Consider the following 18,581-nt stretch of genomic DNA (forward strand, 5'->3'; position numbering starts at 1 on the left):
TTCATTGAAAGGACTCCTATATTTCACTGGTAATCTTGGGATGGTGGGTATGATCATCACAGGACATAGAGCCTGAAGAGTGATCGGATATGATCTCATCAGTAGAGTTACTTTGTAGTAGCATATTGATTTTGGTAGCCATAGGACTGAAATAGATAGAATATCAACTAAAAGGGTACATGATATGCGTAAGTAAAACAAAAGAAAAGTAAAAACAAATGAAAGCAAACAAAAACTCTCAGCCTATTGAACAAAAACCTATGTGAATTACCACAATAAATAGTCATGGCCTTTATTCAATGCCCAGGCCTGAGACAGTCTGCATTACGAAGCACCACCCTTTGAAGGGCAAGCTGTTTATCACCTTGAAAAAGGATTCCCTGATACTGCTACAAGGTTATACTTCCAGATAACTTCCCATAATAATTTATGACCTGAAATCACTTACCATATGACTGCACTGGGGTAGGAAATGGGTTACTAGAAACTGGGTCTGAACTGATGGCATCTCTGTGCACCAAGAATACACTGTGGCTTCTGGGGACACGTGATAAATGGAGTTTGGTCTGGGCCTGTCTCCATGGATGCCTGTCTCCACTTCCCTGGATGCAAAGTTGAAATAGACACACTCAACAACTGATGGAATTAAATAGTGGGCTATGTTTATGCAAATAATCATTTTATTCCTAAATTTGTAACATCAAATAGAATATTTTTATGATATATTTCAAAAGTTAACTTTGGTTTTTATAGCATTAATCTTCATATATGAAGTTATATATATTGTCACATTATATAATTTATCAAAAGACTGAATCCCACTCCTCCTTGTCCTGGTTATGAAAACCTTGCCTATTGTTAACAAAATTATAATACAAAAGTCCTCGTGGAAATGAAATAAATAGCTATAAGAGGTGGGGCAATCTGCTTTGTCTAACACCCCTTAAGGGAAGTAAATAAAAGTCTTGCAATGAACATCCTTGCTCATGAAATGAGGAATGCATAATTTGTCCACTGACCTCTGTATCCAGTGCCTAGAAACAAAGGATTTTTACAAAACCACATTTTCCAACCTATTTTATTGGTTGTGCCATTACTTAGAAGTTCTAGAACAGACCATAAAGTGGGGTGGAACTATTTCTTCTAGGAACGTAGTGACTTTGGCTGAGAAACACGGAATTGTAGAACTTGCTTTTTTATCCCCTCTACTACCTTACTACAGCCATGGGTGGTTGAGTCTAACCTGAGGAGTGAGTGAGAAGAAAAAAGTGAAGAACTTGTTGTTATTGTTGTTGTTTTTGTTACATATAGTCCTAAATATGGGCCTGCATTTTTTGTTTGTTTCAAGTTATAAAATTTAACTTAAACTAATTTAAACAAATAAAATGCGGCATGCCATCTAAGAGGTCAGCAGTAGCTAGATACAGGTTCTCTATGTCATCAAAATTCTCTCTCTCTCTCTCTCTCCCCCTCCCCTCTATACTTCCTCCTGTGTTAGTTTATTCTTAAAGAGGCTCTCCTCACACAGCGCACACAGCAGCCTGAGAACCTCTAGACGTAGGAGGAAATGAAAATACCTTCTCTGCTCTTGGGCCATAGAAATTGATGAAAAACCAGACAACCAGCCAACTTAGAATGGCTCTGTTTGTGCCACTGTTTGATCCTTGGACCTGGACCAATTACTGGAGGAGAGATAGCAGAATAATCTGATTTTTCAACCATGGGTCACACACCCATATCTGGGACTTGGGCCTGGGTCTTGCTCAGATCAGAAATGTGGACTGAATGTGCAAAGGGAGTGTTTTCTTATAGAAGTCTCGAAGTCATGCAGCCTTCTTCTGCATGAGAATCAACTCATATAGTCTTATAAACATCCAACAATAAAAGAATTCTACCAAAACTTTCTTACAAAAGTGCAATTGAGTTTCCTCTTCTTTCTAATCAAGTATTCCTTTTCATATTTTCTTCTACTATTTTCCAACTTACTGCTTATTTCCAAGGTTAGAGCATTTAGCTATATGAATAAGAATAATGGCTTTAAATGAATAATGCCTTGAACTCCTTCAATTATAGTCATTAGAGGAAACTAAATAAATAAATATTACATTTAATGGAAAGCACTTTAACATCTTCCATTGAGCTGAGTTGTTTTTATAAAGTGCAGCATTATAAAATTTCCAACAAAATAAACATGGTTAAATAAGTCAGCCGAAAAGAAATGTTCTTGAAAGGAGCTTTCTATAAAATTTATTCTCTTACAGAAAAGAATCTCAGACAATTTTAAGGAGGATTTAGAAGGTGAATTTTGCCACTGTTACCCTGTACATTTTCTCATTGAGGAGAAAGCTATTTGACCTAGAAATAGAATCATCTGGTCCCACCTACATTTCAGTATTTGCTTTCCATCATACTTTCCAGATACTTTTCATTCAAATCATAAACATTGAATATTACATTCAAAATTCACCTCTTAAATATCTGAATTTTTGCTTGCTTCCAATTTCTTACACTCTTCCCATTCTCTAGGTTTTCAGAGGAAAAAGTGAGGATGATTATATCTAAAGTTAATTAAAGAACTTGAGATGAATGATTTGCTTAATATAATTAGGTACTGCTAAAGAGTTTATCACTGTACTTCCATTTCCTAATATTAACGTCATTTCTGATTATAAAAAATACATGTTACTTTCGTAAATTCCTGGTATATAGAGAGACAAAATGATCTCACTTTCTCTTATAGAGAAAATCTTTGATAATATTTTGATTTTTTTTCTCTTTGTGCATGTAATTTTAAGCGGTTAAAAGAACATTGTTAAACTTATCTTGCTTTCTTCAACAAAAATATGATAAGCATTCCCCCATGTAATTAAAAATCTTCATTTCAATGTTCACATGATAGAATAAGAATATACCATAATTTGCATATTCATTCCTATACTATTGAGTATTTGGGTTATTTTCAACTCAGTGTATATATGTCGTTGTGTTTATGTGTATATGTAGGATGTGCAGATGTGGGTATGTGTTTGCACATATGATTTCTCTACATCCTCTTTAACAGCATTGTTGTTAAAATATGCTAATTTTTAAAGTGAAAATAAGATTTTATCTTAATTTCCAGTTCTCTATTTATGAGTGTGGTTGAATTTTTAAATGTTCCTTAGCCATTGCAACAGAATAACTTATGATTCTGCAAGCTGCAGCTAAATTTACAGAGATATTAGCTAAAATCAGTCCACATACTTTTTATGTGAAAAATAAAAAGTTATTGTTTTTACATTTATAAAGTTATAAACTTTGTTATAAGCATTGGTTTATTCTTATATTTTTTTATTCATGTTATTTGTTTATTCTTATTATTTATTATACTACCATTTTCCTATAACTATGTTTTATATTATTATCTGATTCTTCAAAGTCCCTTTATTATGCCCTTATAACTTATTGGATTCACTTACGCTGTCACCAGAATGCTGAAGTTTGTACAGACATGGCCATTTTAAAATTTATCACTGAATATATTTTATTTAACATTTATTGTGTTCTGATTTAGTTACAAGATTTTATGTCAGATGCTATGGAAGCAAAAATAAGTGAATGTGATTCAGTCTTTACTTTCAAATAGTTGGCCATCAAGTAGGGTGAAAAGATATGCATGCAACTGATATAGTCAACATTCCAAATGAGACATAATTTTTACTTTGTTACTTTTTCCTGTTGATTTCTTAGATGTTAATGAATTCTACCTGGTCACCCATGGTGAAAGAAGTAGTCTGATGAGAAGACTCAATTTGAAATAATGTTAAAGTTATATAAAAAAAAAAGAATGGGAGAATATGGAGAAAAAAAAATCTCATTTGTTATTTTAAGAGTAGACAGGAATGGAATTTGCAGCAAGAATGAATTTCCATTCCTATGCATTTTAGGTTACATTGCAGACTTGTCGAGATGTATTTTTCCAGCCCTTACTTTTTTATAGTACAGAGGATTCTGGATTTTCTCACCCGATAGGTGTTATAATTAATTAAGCCACTATTCCTATTTTGCAAGTATTATGAATGCAATAGCTAATGGTGATTAGTCCAAATAATATTGTTAGGCTCTCACTTTCCAGCTTAGGGGTATCACTTTCATTCTAAAGTGCTGACTGTTTCTTATCTAGCTTTAAAAATAAACTTAGATGTTTTTAAACTGACGTTTTCCATATTGTTTAACTATGGAAATTTATATGATAACTTAAAATCTGACAAGCTTTGATTGACATAAGACTGCATAATAAAGCAAGCATAAGCCTTGACACATTGGGTAAAATTCAATTCAATTTGCCTTCACAAGGGAAATACTCCCTCATGACATGCCAAAGAGTTAGAAAAGATATTGAATACACTATTCACCACTTAACAGAATTGTCTTTATTTTATCTACTTTCTAAACTTGTCTGGAAAGGTTTATTTTGGAGTTTCAATAAAATTAATGAAGAAAATAAAACATAATGTCCCTCTGGTTTTCATTTTGTTCGATTTATTTTTTCAACCATATTTTCTGAAGGTTGACTTTGTTTAAAAGGTACTGTGCAAGACATTAAGATGGATCAGCTTCTGTTCCTGACATCTAATAAAAGACAGGTCATTTCATTCTATTTGCATCCTAAAATCTGAGTTCAGATTTGCTACTTACCAGCAACTCGTCTCAGTAAATTTGGTTAATCAAAGCCTCCAGTTTGCCAATGGTATAAAGAGAAAAATTATTCCTATCTATCAAGGTTATGTGGATTTAATTATATAATATAGGACCATAATTTTTGACATATTAGAAATTCAAAAACTGTTTGGTTATTGGTATATGCAGCTTCTGACATGACTTACAACAATCCCCAACTCTGCTATTCACACCCTTGTGTAATTCCCTCCCTTTGAGTCTGGAGTAGACCCAGTGACTTGAATTTAATGAGTAGAATACAGCAAAAGCGATGGGATGTCATTTCAAGGAATTGGTATAAAAAAACTTTAGTTTTTCTATTGCTAGTGCTTCCTCTTCTCCTGGCACCTTTCCCCTCTCCTTTGCCTCCTCAGCTTGCTCACCTTTATGAAGCAAGACATCATGTCAAAGAGACGCACATCACAAAGAACTGAGGTCCTCTGTCCACAAGTCTGTGAGGAATGGAATTCTACCAACAACCAACAGGTAAGTGTGGTTGTGGATTTTGCCTCATTTGAACGTTGAGATGACTGTGGCCCCACTAACACCTGACCGCAGCCTTGTAAGAAACCCTGAAGCAGAAAATTCAGCAAAGCCATGTCCATATTACTGACCCACAGAAATTAGGAGATAATAAATATGTGCCGTTTTAAGCTGCTATGCTTAGGGGTAATTTGTTACCTAGCAGTAGATAACTGATACAGTTTATTGCCCAGATTCCTTCTTTGAATCTGCGTTTGCTTATCTGAAAGACATGATAAATAATACATGCCTACTGAGTTCAAAGTCTCTTCATAAAGTTTAATTATAATAATACATATGGAAAAACTTAGCAAACTCTCAAAAACTCCCCAGATATAAACTAACGCTAAATAACAAGTTTAACAGAAGTGCTAAATGTTGCACATCCGGTAACTACCACTTACTGAGCACCTCCTCTGTTCCAGGCACTTTCCAAGATATTTTAGATATGCATCTAATTTCCCAAAGACTAATATGTGATGGTTTGGAAATTCATCACCTTCCATGTTCTTTCCACTGTGAAATCCTATCTGTTTTTGAACAAAGCAAACATTTTATATTTTGTAGTGAGTATTGTTGGGGCTTCACCAATATCTCCTTTACCAAGCAGATGTTCTAATTCTCCAGCTGCTGAGTATTGGCTGCCAAAGGTTCACAGCTATCCCCTTCTCTACAGAATTTCCCTGGCAGAATGGAGATAATCCAAAACCTGTAACTGTCTGACAGAGGCTACAAAGTGGGTGCTTCAAACTGAGACCAAGTAGGTAATGTAATCCATGCTCCAAAGGTCCCATATGATGAGGCAGGAGCTAGTTCCCAAATAAGAACATGTCTTTGGCCAGGTTTTATCTCCCTGCACTGTCCTGGTTCCATTCCTCCATTTCTCTGGAGAGTATCCCTTCCCTCAATGAATCTCCTTCACCCACATTTCTTACAGTACCTGTCTCCAAGGAGCTCAACCAAAGACAGTCTTTTGCCTCTATTTTCTACTTTCTCCTTTACACATTTCCATCCAATATATTTAATCAGACCTTCAGGTTATACTTACACAGGTTATTGAGCTTAACAAAGGGCCAGCTGGGGTCCAAGGTACTGTGGGCCACAGTTTGTGTTGTCGTTTTGCTGCCATACCCTGAGAAGTTTATTTTCATGAGCCTGTGAAACAAAATATGTATATACTGCATACTTATTTATTGCGCAGAGGAAATTCTATGTTGCATCAACCCTTCTTTTGTATACAATTTTAAAAATATTTTAAAACATTGCTTAATTTATTTCCATAATAATATTGTTATGGTAGAAAATTTATAAAATTTGGAAAAATTATTTGAAAGAAAATACATATATATCCTTAATTCTACCATCTAAAATACATTTTTAATTACTGTAGATTAATTTTTAAGAACTTTTGAAAATCCTACTCCAAACTGATACTTTACTAGTTCAGAATATCAGTTCTTAATAGTTGTTCCTGCCATCTTGCCAGCTTTTTTTTTTTTCCTTTGGGTAACAAGGCATCTCTATAAGTTTATTTCTCGCTCTTCTCAACCATGGGACCATTAGAGTCTTCCCATTAGGAGTGCCTTTGCATAAATAGATTAAAATGCTACTTCTTTTATTTTGTCATAGTCTTATGAGCTTTCCTAGAAAGATTCCTTAGAACATATACATGCCAACATTCTCCACTGATGACTCAACATAGACCAAACTGTATATACACTGCCTTAACTTTAAATCTTACTCATTCAGGCAACTTATTCTTAATAGTACTATTTTATACTTCTATTAGCATTACTAGTAGCACTAATCATCAGTAATTACAGTCACATTCTCGGTACCCCCACATACCAGATACCCTGTGACTTTCACTGTTCTGGGGCTGAAAGCTACCCTGTGAACTCCAATGGTCTCTTTCTCCCCTACCCAGCCTATGGTAGTTAGGTTCAGGTGTCAACTTGGCTAGGTGAAGGTGCCTAGTTCTGTTGCTGTGGACATGACCATAGTGAACCTCATGTGAACTTCATCTGTTGCTCATTACATCTGCAGTCGGCTAGGAGGTATGCCTGGTGCAATGAATGATGTCTGATTTAATTGGCTGGTGCTTAAAATCAAGAGCTCAACGTAGCACAGCCAAAGCAGCTCAGCATACCTCATCTTAGTACTTGCAGCTCAGCCCAGGCCTTTAGAGATGCAGAAAGGAATCATTCCAGGGGAAAGTTGTCAGAACCCAGAGTCCTGGAGATAAGGCAGCAGAGATCATGCTGTGCCTTCTCATGTAAGAAAGAACCTCAGTTGAAAGTTAGCTGCTTCTCCTCTGAAGAATTATAACTAAATAAATCCCCTTTTATTAAAAGCCAATCCATCTCTGGTGTGTTGCATTCCGGCAGCTAGCAAATTAGAACACAGCCCTTCTTTAAAAACAAACCAGAAGGTAAGGTCTTTCTCAATACTGTTGGGGTGTTACATAGTTAGAAAGGGTTTAGCATATTTTCGATAAATATTAAAAATCCTGATTCATCATTGCTTGAAGTATTTAATATCATGCAAATATAAAGTGGCAGAGAGGGGAGGTCACATATTATCTCTTTTTCAGTTTGGACTTGGTCTCTGGCCCCTAAGATCACTCTCCAAATGTGTCTCAAATGGATGCTAATCTTTGTCACTGGGCCTGTGATTAAAGCACTTTCTTAGACAGATCGGTCTATCAAGCTATATTTTCTCCAGGTGATAAAAAGTGAAAAGGGATCATAAACGTTTTCTCTTTGGGGACAATTTATTCATTGCCAGGTAAGGAAAGCCTCATTCAAGACTATTGAAGACTATGCCAGCTGTCACCACTAAAGGCAGTGACAGAGTGATACCCCTACAGATGTATGCCATCGTTCATTCTGTAAATATTTCTTAGAGTATTTTGACTACATATATTAAAACAAAATGTATTGATATATTTATGTTTTGTACAGTCTGATAAACATTTACTTGTCTGTCTTTTAATATTTTTACCTCATATTTAGAGCAAAGTTCATTTTAGCTGCAAGAGTTATAGCATTACAGAGCTTCATCCTGCAAATGATTGAGTTCATTTGTACATCTATTGGTCAAAATCTGCACAGTATTTACTATAAGTAAGGCACTTCCCTGCTCCCTGTAGTGGCATTCTGGGTATGGGGTCCAGCTTCTTATCTACCATATGCCATTACCTCTCATTCCAAGCCACATGGGTGATTATATGCTCAGAAACTCTATTGAATTCTATTATTTTTAATTTGTGGTATCCTTATCTTTAACCTAAGACACCTTTCAGTAGCCCTGGAATAGCAGCATTTCAAATTGACCTTTCTTTGCCACTTTTTAAAGAATAACTTTTATAAAGATGTCTTCAAGACTGTATTTGCTTTCAAGAAAAAAATCTCTAGATTACAATTCCTATTTCATAGCAGATAGAATTCGCCTTGTTCCCAATAAATCGTATGGAAGGCTGAACGACCATGCACTTACTGATATCTATCCAACAACAATATGTACCGTGAAACTATGTATATGATATGAAAAATACAAACGTGTACACATGCCTGATTTCACTCATAGCCACCTTTAAATAACTTGAATTATTTAATTTGGAATTTGAAACTTCTTCAAGGCTTTATAAGCATAATGCATGTGAAAATAAATTAAAGATGAATAACATCGAATGCTAACCTCTCTGCAACTACAGAAAGTTTCAAAAGTACCATTTGGGTTTTAAATACTAGAAAAATAAAAGTAAAACATCTTTCTATTTACAATGAAAATCTATTCCTGGTTATGAGTGAAGGGCTATAACACTCTATCACAAAGTAGAAAACGCAATATTTTCACATGAATGAAACTCATAATACATAGACCCTTCAAGAGAAAAATCAAATCAGAAATTTTATTTTGCAAATCAGGAATCACTATCCTGGAAGATAAGTCATTTGCTTATATCTTTGTGCAAGACAGGTAGAATCAGAGGCGTCCCTACCAGTTATTCTCTTTATAAATGGCATGTAGTCTCTACTTATTAAAATAAGTATGAAAGAAAACGGCCCTTCAATAATTCAATTGCAACTTGGATCATATCAGTTACCTCAAAACAAATAATCTGCTGCTTTATTGTCTTAAACATTCTAATACCACCTTCACATAACCTACTTGTTCTGAAGTAAGGTTTCATCTACTGGCACCTGGTTGGAATGTGAATTGCTTAGAGATAAGTATCTATTATTACAAATGCTCTTGTTTCGTTTTCACTACACATTTAATTTAAAAAAAAAGATGACGTTTTTGTGAAGACATTATCTTCAGTATTTCATGAACAAAAAAAGGAAAAAGAATGACAGTATAGTAACAAATATTTGCATGTGTGAGTTTTGTCTTTGTTAAAATGAGCTATTATCAATGCTAAGACTGCATTATTTGATTTGAAAACAAGACTATTTGCACATGAAATTAATCCTACTTTAATAGAATCTGCAAAACAGGTTTGTGGGCTGCACATAAAAGATCTGACTTTATAGTGAAAAATTCTAATTCAGCCTCAATATCTGAAGCATCCAAGATTTTCTTAAGATAAAAATCAAGCTTTACTTCCAGAGTGTGATGAAAGGATGCTATGGAAATGATATTTTGTTTTTTTACTGTGGGTGCTTATGTTTCTAGATTTGTGTATGTATGTATGTATGTATGTATCTCTTTATCTCTATCTATGCGTCTCTATATATCTATCTATCTCATCTTTCACCATCATCTATTGCTCTACTTATCTGTTTTTGGCTTATCTCTCTGTATAGGCTAGGATCTCCACTAAAATGTTGAATAGTGATAGCTAATGTCTTTTTCCTATACTTAATTAAAAACTAAGTCTTAATTTCATTGAAATATTTTCATACCCCATACAATCCATCCAAAGTACACAATCAGTGATTCACAAAATCATCAAACAGCTGTGTATACATCACCACGATCATTTCTAGAACATTTGCATTACTCTAGAAAAAGAAATAAGAGAAAAACCCATATACCCCATATTCCTTATCTTTCCCTCTTATTGACCTTTATTGTGTAAAGTATTGCACTTTACACAATGTTAAGACTTAAATTAGAGGTTAACTAAGACAGTGTGGTATTGACACAAACACACACACACACACACACACACACACACATAAAACAAACATCCAGAAATAGATCCACACAAACATGAGCAACTCTTTCTTTTTTTCTTTTCAATAGAGTTATACATTCATTAGCAAAGATCAGGGCTACTAGATTCTAATATCACCTTCATATATTTCTTTCTGGCTATTCTAAAACACTAGACGCTAAAAAGAAATATCTATATAAAGAATCAGTAGTCACAGTCATTTGTTAAATTCTAATTTTTCAGTTATACTTTCTTCCTCTCATTTGATCATTCTCTCAATCTTCAGGGATTTCTGGGCAATGACCATTTTTAAATCATTTTACTGGAAAGAGGTCTTGACTTCCTGGGGTAGAAGTTGGTGTTCTTAGAGAAACTGGTACCTCTGGGTTTCAGGATTATCTGACCTAGGATCAATCTGGAGGACTTAAGTTTCTGAAAAAATAAACATATTAAGAAACGTTTTCATATAGACTTAGAGTCCAGGGCATGCCTTAGGGTTTTCAGGAATACTGTTGGTTGGGGTATGGCTTACTGTGGTAGTTTGAAATATCTGGCTAAAGCTTGCATAAGAGTAACTTCCAGAATGACCCCTCAACTCTATGTGAAATCTTTAAGCCACTGAAACTTTATTTTGTTTCATTTCTTTTCTCCTTTTTGGTCAAGAAGGTATTCTCAATCCCACAATGCCAACACTAGGCTCATCCCTGGGAGTCATGTCTCACATAGCCAGGGAGACTTACATGCTTGGAGTCATGTCTCACACAGTGGGGAGGATAGTGGGTTTATTTGCAGAGTTGGCTTAAAGAGAGAGGGCATATCTGAGAAACAAAAGAGGTTCTCTAGGGGTGACTCTTAGGCATAATTACATGCAGCCTAGCTTCTCCTTTGCATAAATGAGTTCCATAATGGCAAACCTCAAGATTCAGGGCTTGGCTTACTAAATTGGTAGACCCTAATGCCTGAGAGAGTATTAAGAATTCCCCAGGTAAGAATGTTTAATAGTTGCACGCTTTTCCCCATTCCTACAAGGGGACTTTGCAAATGTACTTTTATTTTCTGCCCCAAATACTCTGGAAAGTATCCGGGTGTTACATTAACCTGTACAAAATAAGATCTCATTCTTTATTCTAGGGTTCAGGTAATTAAGTTGTTAAAATAAACTGACCAGACAGGTTAAATTGGATAGTGCGCTACAGATGATATAAATTTTGCATCAAATAAACATACCTTCCTTTGGTCTCCCACAGATGTTGAAGTTTTAAAATACAGACAATATCGTCTTTTACCCTGTATTCTGATTTACATTGGTTCTAATCAGGTCCATTTTATTCATATCTCTAACTGGACTCTGATCTCTCAGATTCCTTAGCACCTGCTGCGTGGAGGAATGCTGACTTTCACAGGTGCAGAACTCTCAGTCTCGGGTGGCCCGCACATAGCTGCTGTTCCAGGGAGCTACTAGGTTATTGCAAAGAGCACAACATCTCAGAATTTAGAAATAGCATTTAAAACTCAGGAATACATGTGATTGCTGTAAGAGCTTATAATTTAGAAACATTTAAAATGAGCATTATTTGGACATTCTGTATTCCTAAATCATCAATTGCCTGAGCTCTGCCCACTTTCTTTTCCTGATAACCTATGCACTCTAATTCAATTCGCAGAGTTTTCTCACTATAGTTAGTTTATATTAGTCAGACCATGCCTTATTTATCCGTTCAGTTCTGGCTTATTTCGTTTAACATAACGTCCTCAAGGTTCATTCTCCTAGTTGCCTGCTACAGGACTTCATTCCTTCCTGCCACCACTCATTATTCTATCATATGTATACACCACATTTTACCTTTTCATTCATCAATGTACCCTTAGGCCACTTCTCTCCATTACAAATCATGAGTAATGCAGCCACAGACATCAGTGCAGTGTGCAAATGCCTATTCTTGTCCCTGTTTTCGATTTTTCCAAGTCTTTGTCCAATAACAAGGTTGTAGGATCCTGTGGCAACCATATACTCAGACTCACGTGGAGTCTCCACACTGCCCTCCAGAGCGGCTGTAGCATTCTACTTCCCTATGTTGTAATCACATAGTTATTCCTACAGTATGATCACATAGTTATCTATTCACCATCACAATCTATATGATAACATTTCAATTTCTTCCACAAATTGAGAAGAGGAAGAAAGAAAAAGAAAGGGAAAAGAGAAAAAACAGCAATAAGAATCCCATATTCCTGGATTATATCCCCCACATTACTGACATTTAGTTTTGTACATTGCCTTTGTGTTAACTAATGGAAGAACTCTACAATGTTACTGTTAACCATAAATTCCAATTTGCATAAATTGTATTTTTTCCATATATCTTCCCATTTTTAACACCTTACGATTGGTGACTTTCAAATTGTTCTTCCTTAAGTAAAAATTTTGTATATTTGTACATTTACTCACCATCAGTGTCCACCCTAAGTTTCACTAGGTTATATAGTTCAGTTTCCATCCTCTATCTTTCCTCCTGGTGTCACATGTGCACCCTGCCCTTCTCTTTCAACCATACTCACCTTCTGCTTTATTCAGTACACTTACAATATTGTGTAACCATTACATAACATTGTGCTATCCACTTTTGAATCTTTGCAGTAAATCCTGTTGAACATTCCTTACTCGTTCAGGATTAAGTGCCCAAACTCTACCATCTTTCTATCTCCTAATAATCTGTGTTCTCAGTTTTAACTCTCAGAATTTGCTCATTATAGTTTGTTCATACCCAAAGTGAGAACAATAAAAGAAGAAATAGATGGAATTTTCTCAAAATTGAACACTTTTGCACAACAAAGGGCATTGTCAGGAAACTAAAAGGGGGCCTATGCAATAGGAGACAATATTTGCAATCCACATATAAGATAAGGGTTTAACAACAAGAACAAATAAGAGATCCTACAACTCAACAACAAAAAGTAAACAACCCAATTATAAAATGGGCAAAAGCATGAACAGTTTTCCAAAGAGGCAATACAAATGGCTCAAAAACATGAAAAGATGTTCAACTTCTCTAGCAATTAGAGATATGCAAATTCAAACCACAAGATATCATCTCATATCTACTAGAATGGCTATTATAAAAAACAAAACAGAACTACAAGTGCTGGAAATGATGTGGAGAAATAGGTACACACATTCATTATGGGTGGGAACGCAGAATGGTGCGAACACTCTGGAAGGCAGTTTGGTGGTTCCTCAGGAAGCTAAGTATAGAATTGCTGTATGATCCAGCAATCCCATTTCTTGGCATACATTCAGAGCAACTGAAAGTAAGGACAAGAATGGACATTTTCACATCAATGTTTATAGCAACATTATTCATGATTAGCAAGAGATGGAATCAGCCCAAATGTCCATCAATGAATGAGTAGATAAACAAACTGTGGTATTTGTATACAATGGAATATTACACAACTGTAAGGCAGAATAAAGTCATGAAGCATGCAACCACATGGTTGCACCTTGAGGACATTATGTTGAGTGAAATAAGCCAGAAATAAAACTAAGTCTTTTAACCTACACTATAAAATATGATGTGTGCTGTGAGTAGTGGCATTTAACTTATATTCATTTCCCTCTATACTGATCCAACTATGAACATATTGTTTTATTATGGATGCTTGATTAATTTCATTTAATGTTTTTACTACATTTATTGAAATGATGAGTGTTCTAGTTTACTAGCTGCCAGAATGCAATATACCAAAAATGGAATGGCTTTTAAAAAGGGGAATTTAATAAGTTTCAAGTTAACAGTTTATAGGCTGAGGAAATGTCCCAATTAAAGCAAATCTATAGAAATGTCCAATCAAAGGCATCCAGGGAAAGATACCTTGCTTCAAGAAGGCAGATGAAGTTCAGGGTTTCTCTCTCAAGTGAGAAGGCACATGGCGAACACAGTCAGGGTTTCTCTCTCATCTGGAAAGGCACATGGCAACCATGGCATCATCTGCCAGCTTTCTTTCCTGGATTCCTATTTCATGAAGCTCCCTGGGGTGGGGGCTCTGGGAGAGTTTTCTCCTTCTTCATCTCAAAGGTCACTGGCTGGTGGACTCTCTGCTTCTCACGGCTATGTCGTTCTGCTCTCTCAGAATCTCCCACTTTCTCCAAAATGTTTCCTCTTTTATAGGATTCCAGTAAACTTAATCAAGACTGACCTGAATGGGTGGAGACATGCCTCCACCTAATTCAGCTTAACCTCCACTCTTGATTAAATCACATCTCCGGGGAGATGATCTAATTATAGTTTCAAACAATGCTGCATAGGGATTAGAAGTAACGGCTGCCTTTACAAAATGGGATAAGGATTAAAAACATGGCTTTTCTAGGGTACATACATCCTTTCAAACCAGCACGAGACTTTTAAAAATGTATTGTGTCAATGTGGTTAATCATTATATAAATTATTCTTAAGGTTAAACCAATCTGCCTTTAGTGGTAATACACCCAACTTGGTCATGCTATATTGTTATTTTAATATACCCCGTATTCTATTTTCCATTTTATTTACCCTGTTTTTTATTATTTTAAATGTGTTTGCAACTGTAGTCAACGAGAATAACCTGTAATTTCCCTACCTCACATTGTTTTCTGTAAATTTATATTGACCACATAAAAAAAAATTTAGAGAGATCTTTCATTTCATCTTTAGAAACAAAAAGGTTAAATTTTAAATTATATCTACATTTTTTGGTAGAAATCATCTGAAAAATAATCTGGTCCTGGTGTTGTTTCAAAATATTTTAGGAGAATAAATATGTTTTTATATTTTAATTCAAGAGTTTTAATGGTTATAGATGTATTCAGGTTTTCTATTTCTTTTTGATTAACTTTTGATTATTTTTTTCATTGAATGATTTAATTTCACCTGTTTCATATTTAATCTGTAATTTTATAATAAATTATATAGGAGATATTTTCATTATTATTCACCTTAATTTTTAGTTTCATATTTGGTTCTTATGTGGTTTATTAGTATGCTTTTTGAGTTTCTAAGCGTTTTTAAATTGGTTCCCCCCTTTAAAAATACGTATTTTTTTTGTCCTTGCATATGGTTAATTTTTCTAAATTTCACATTTCTTTGTAAAGGATAGGTATTCTCCAGTTGTGTTTTTAATATGTTCACCAGATCTATCTTAGCCTATTGGATATATATATTTTTTCAAATCTGATTACATATTACATTGTGTTGTCTTCCGCTGTGTGATTTGAATATCTTTAAATTGTATCATTGATATCTACAATTTTAAAATTATTATATATTTTTCAGGAAATGTATATTTTATCTTAATGTCATGAATCTCTTTTGTTTTAATAATACTTTTTGCCTTATAGTCTGTTTGATTCTGTGTTACAAAAATTAAATATTTTCTTTTAATATTTTATTTTCATGAAATATTATTTGTTATTCTCTCACTTAAAATATTTCTGTGCCCTAACAATTTATGTGTATCTTTTGTAAACAATGTACAATTGCATTGCCTGTGTACATATGTTTTCATCTAGTCTGGCACTGTTTGTCTTTTATCTGAAGAAATTATTCCATTTACACTGATTGTGATTACTGCTATAATAAATAAAATACCATTTATTCCACATGGTATTTTGTGCTCTCTATATTACTCATCTTACTTGTTTTTTTTTTTTATCTGTCTTGCTTTATTTTAATTAATTACTTTCTTTTATCACTGCATTGCTCTCTACTACCAGTTTGGAACACATACCTGTTATTTCACTTATTAACAAACTTTCATAGCATAAAGTTGTTATCATTCCTCCTTTGCACAATAATACAAGGGCTCTAACAAATGTTACTTTTTACTTTTCTTTAGGTTATCTTATCTCTTTAATACCATAATTATTACTATTGTTTTATATCCCATTTCTTGAGAAGACCAACTGGCCAAATTAAGGTAAACTGACGAAATCAGGAAGGGTCTGATATTATTAGGACAAAAATAGACATGAAATACTGTTTGGGATTTGACTTTATTGCTTGCAGGGCATCATTCAACACCACTTCCATAGAGCTTAGAGAATGTTCCAATAGGCTGATTAAGTAATGAAAGGACCTGTTGAAAACATAGCTGAAGAGCTATAAGGAAGGTTTTACCACGTGAGGATGTAGTAGTCCTTTTGTAGGATACTGTGTACTCATTGACTCAAAGTCACTTAGGTGGCACTGTGCTCACAATAGGATAACCAAGCAATGGAAGGCAGAGTGGAAGCCTAACATCATCACTCCAGTGTATCATTAAGAGACTTCATGCTTCATGTCCCCACAACTCAGGGCTCCAGTGTTAAATGTCCTGGCTCCCCATAAAGGTACAGTTTGCCTTGGGTCACAGTAAGTGACCCATTGGAACAAAAGTCTTGCTGCCATCTAGGTAATTTAGTTTTCTTGTTTCCAAAGACCATGAGGCAAGAACAAGATTATTATCATCTCTGCAGATAAACTAACCCTGCTCAACAGCAGGATGTACGGGTGCTATTACTCAATGAAGACAGGGAGGAATAGTTACTGGCTACTTTCAATGCACTATTGCCCACTTGTACAATGGTGACTCTTTAATGGACAGATAGAGTAATCCATCTTGTAAAAGAGCTTGGTGACTAGGGACTCAGATTTGAGTAATCCATCCTGTAAAAGAGCATGGTAACTAGGGACTCAGATTCCTTGGGTTAAGGAACTCAGTTACATGATCAGGTAAGTGTCTGAGGCAGGCAGGGTGTTGCTGAGGTTGACAGAAAATCTAGAATGCATCATTGTAAAAGGAAACAAAGAAAATAATTGTGCAGCACCAAGGCCAACCCTAGGAGTGAGGGCTGTATTCTGTTCCAGTGACTGTTTTCTTCTAATTTCCTGTCTGGATGGAAGGCCCACTGAGTTTTTGATGGAACTGTTCCTTGATCCATGTGGGTAGTTGTATCTGTGCAGCACAAGGAGTGGACTGTAATAGACTTAGAGATGTGTCAACCAGATCCATCTTCAAGTGAGGACGTGGCTGTGAGAAGTGTGATCAGAAGACCATCTCCAACTGTTAGTGCCTTCAAGGCTACCTCAGCTGCAGACCTTGCCCAAAGTCACGTACTACTCAGTCAGGAAACATTTGGAAACTAAGGAAAACCAGAGTATAAAGGCCTTTTCAGCCAAACGTGGAATAGATCTGACCAAGCACTCTTGTGACAAAGCTTCCCAATCTCCCAAATCTTCACAATAGAGACCCAGCCTATTTACTTCTTCATCAAGCTGATCATGCTTCCTGTCCCTTCCCTTCAAAAGTATTGAATCCTAGTAAGCAATTTTCACCCCAAACTCCATGTAAACATTTGCTTTTAGAAATTGTGACACTCCGGATACTTGTTTCATTTCTTCAAATATGGACAATTTTAAAATGGCCAGTTCTCACATATGAACCATGCTATAGGTAGGCTCAGTAAGCAATTAAAACAAATAGTGCAGTTTGTAAATAATTGGATTGTTCTATGGAAATCTTTATTTACTTTTATGTATTTGCCTAACCTAATTTCCTGGATTTATAGTACATGTGGTTTGAATGGCCCTCTGAACTCATAGCCCAGACATAGGACATGCCTAGGCATTTGTAAACAATAGTTTATTAACATTTCACTATCACAGACTGTTTTAGTCTTATATGGAAGATATTGTAATAATGTTAACTGAGAAGAGGACAGCCAACACAATTTATACAGTCAGCAAATGTGGGAAGGTTTGGAATAATCTTAGATGACTTTTCTTTAACCATGGTGAGATCCATGACACCACCAAAATCAACCAAATAAAGAAACAAAGAGTTGCACTGTGATCCTCACATTCTTCTTTAATGGATCTTTGATTTTATGATGTTATAACTTGATTTTTTGGTATAGAAGCACTAATCTAGGGATTATGATAAAGCTGTAGGCAAAATTTAAAAATAACTCCTTGGAGTCTTTCAGAGTCCTATGTTTTCGTCAATGTGGATTTATAAATACACATACATGGGTTATGATTTAATTTTCTCTCCAAATCTTAATAATCATAAGCAAATCATTTTAACTGTGGTTGTCGTAGTTGCCCTTCTCTTGTCAAAAAGAAAATAATTTCATTTGCCATTCACTCCATGTATCTTCAGAAGATGTTTGTCAGTATTTATT

The 18,581-nt window shown here is 35.0% G+C and overlaps 1 long non-coding RNA gene across 2 annotated transcripts in view; it reads right to left on the reverse strand.

The window, feature by feature from the left end:
- Positions 1 to 18,581, reverse strand: part of LOC143647949 (uncharacterized) — a 49,787-nt gene that overhangs the window by 18,078 nt on the left and 13,128 nt on the right. The window contains exons 3-4 of one of the 2 annotated variants that reach the window (XR_013158270.1): positions 6,269 to 6,375; positions 5,082 to 5,270 (exon numbers count right to left, since the gene is read on the reverse strand). This is a non-coding gene — a long non-coding RNA (uncharacterized LOC143647949). The remainder of the gene's footprint in view (positions 1 to 5,081; positions 5,271 to 6,268; positions 6,376 to 18,581) is intronic. The other variant, XR_013158271.1, reaches the window with a different exon arrangement.

This window comes from Tamandua tetradactyla, chromosome 10, assembly GCF_023851605.1.
Source record: "Tamandua tetradactyla isolate mTamTet1 chromosome 10, mTamTet1.pri, whole genome shotgun sequence".
Taxonomy (NCBI): Eukaryota; Metazoa; Chordata; class Mammalia; order Pilosa; family Myrmecophagidae; genus Tamandua; species Tamandua tetradactyla.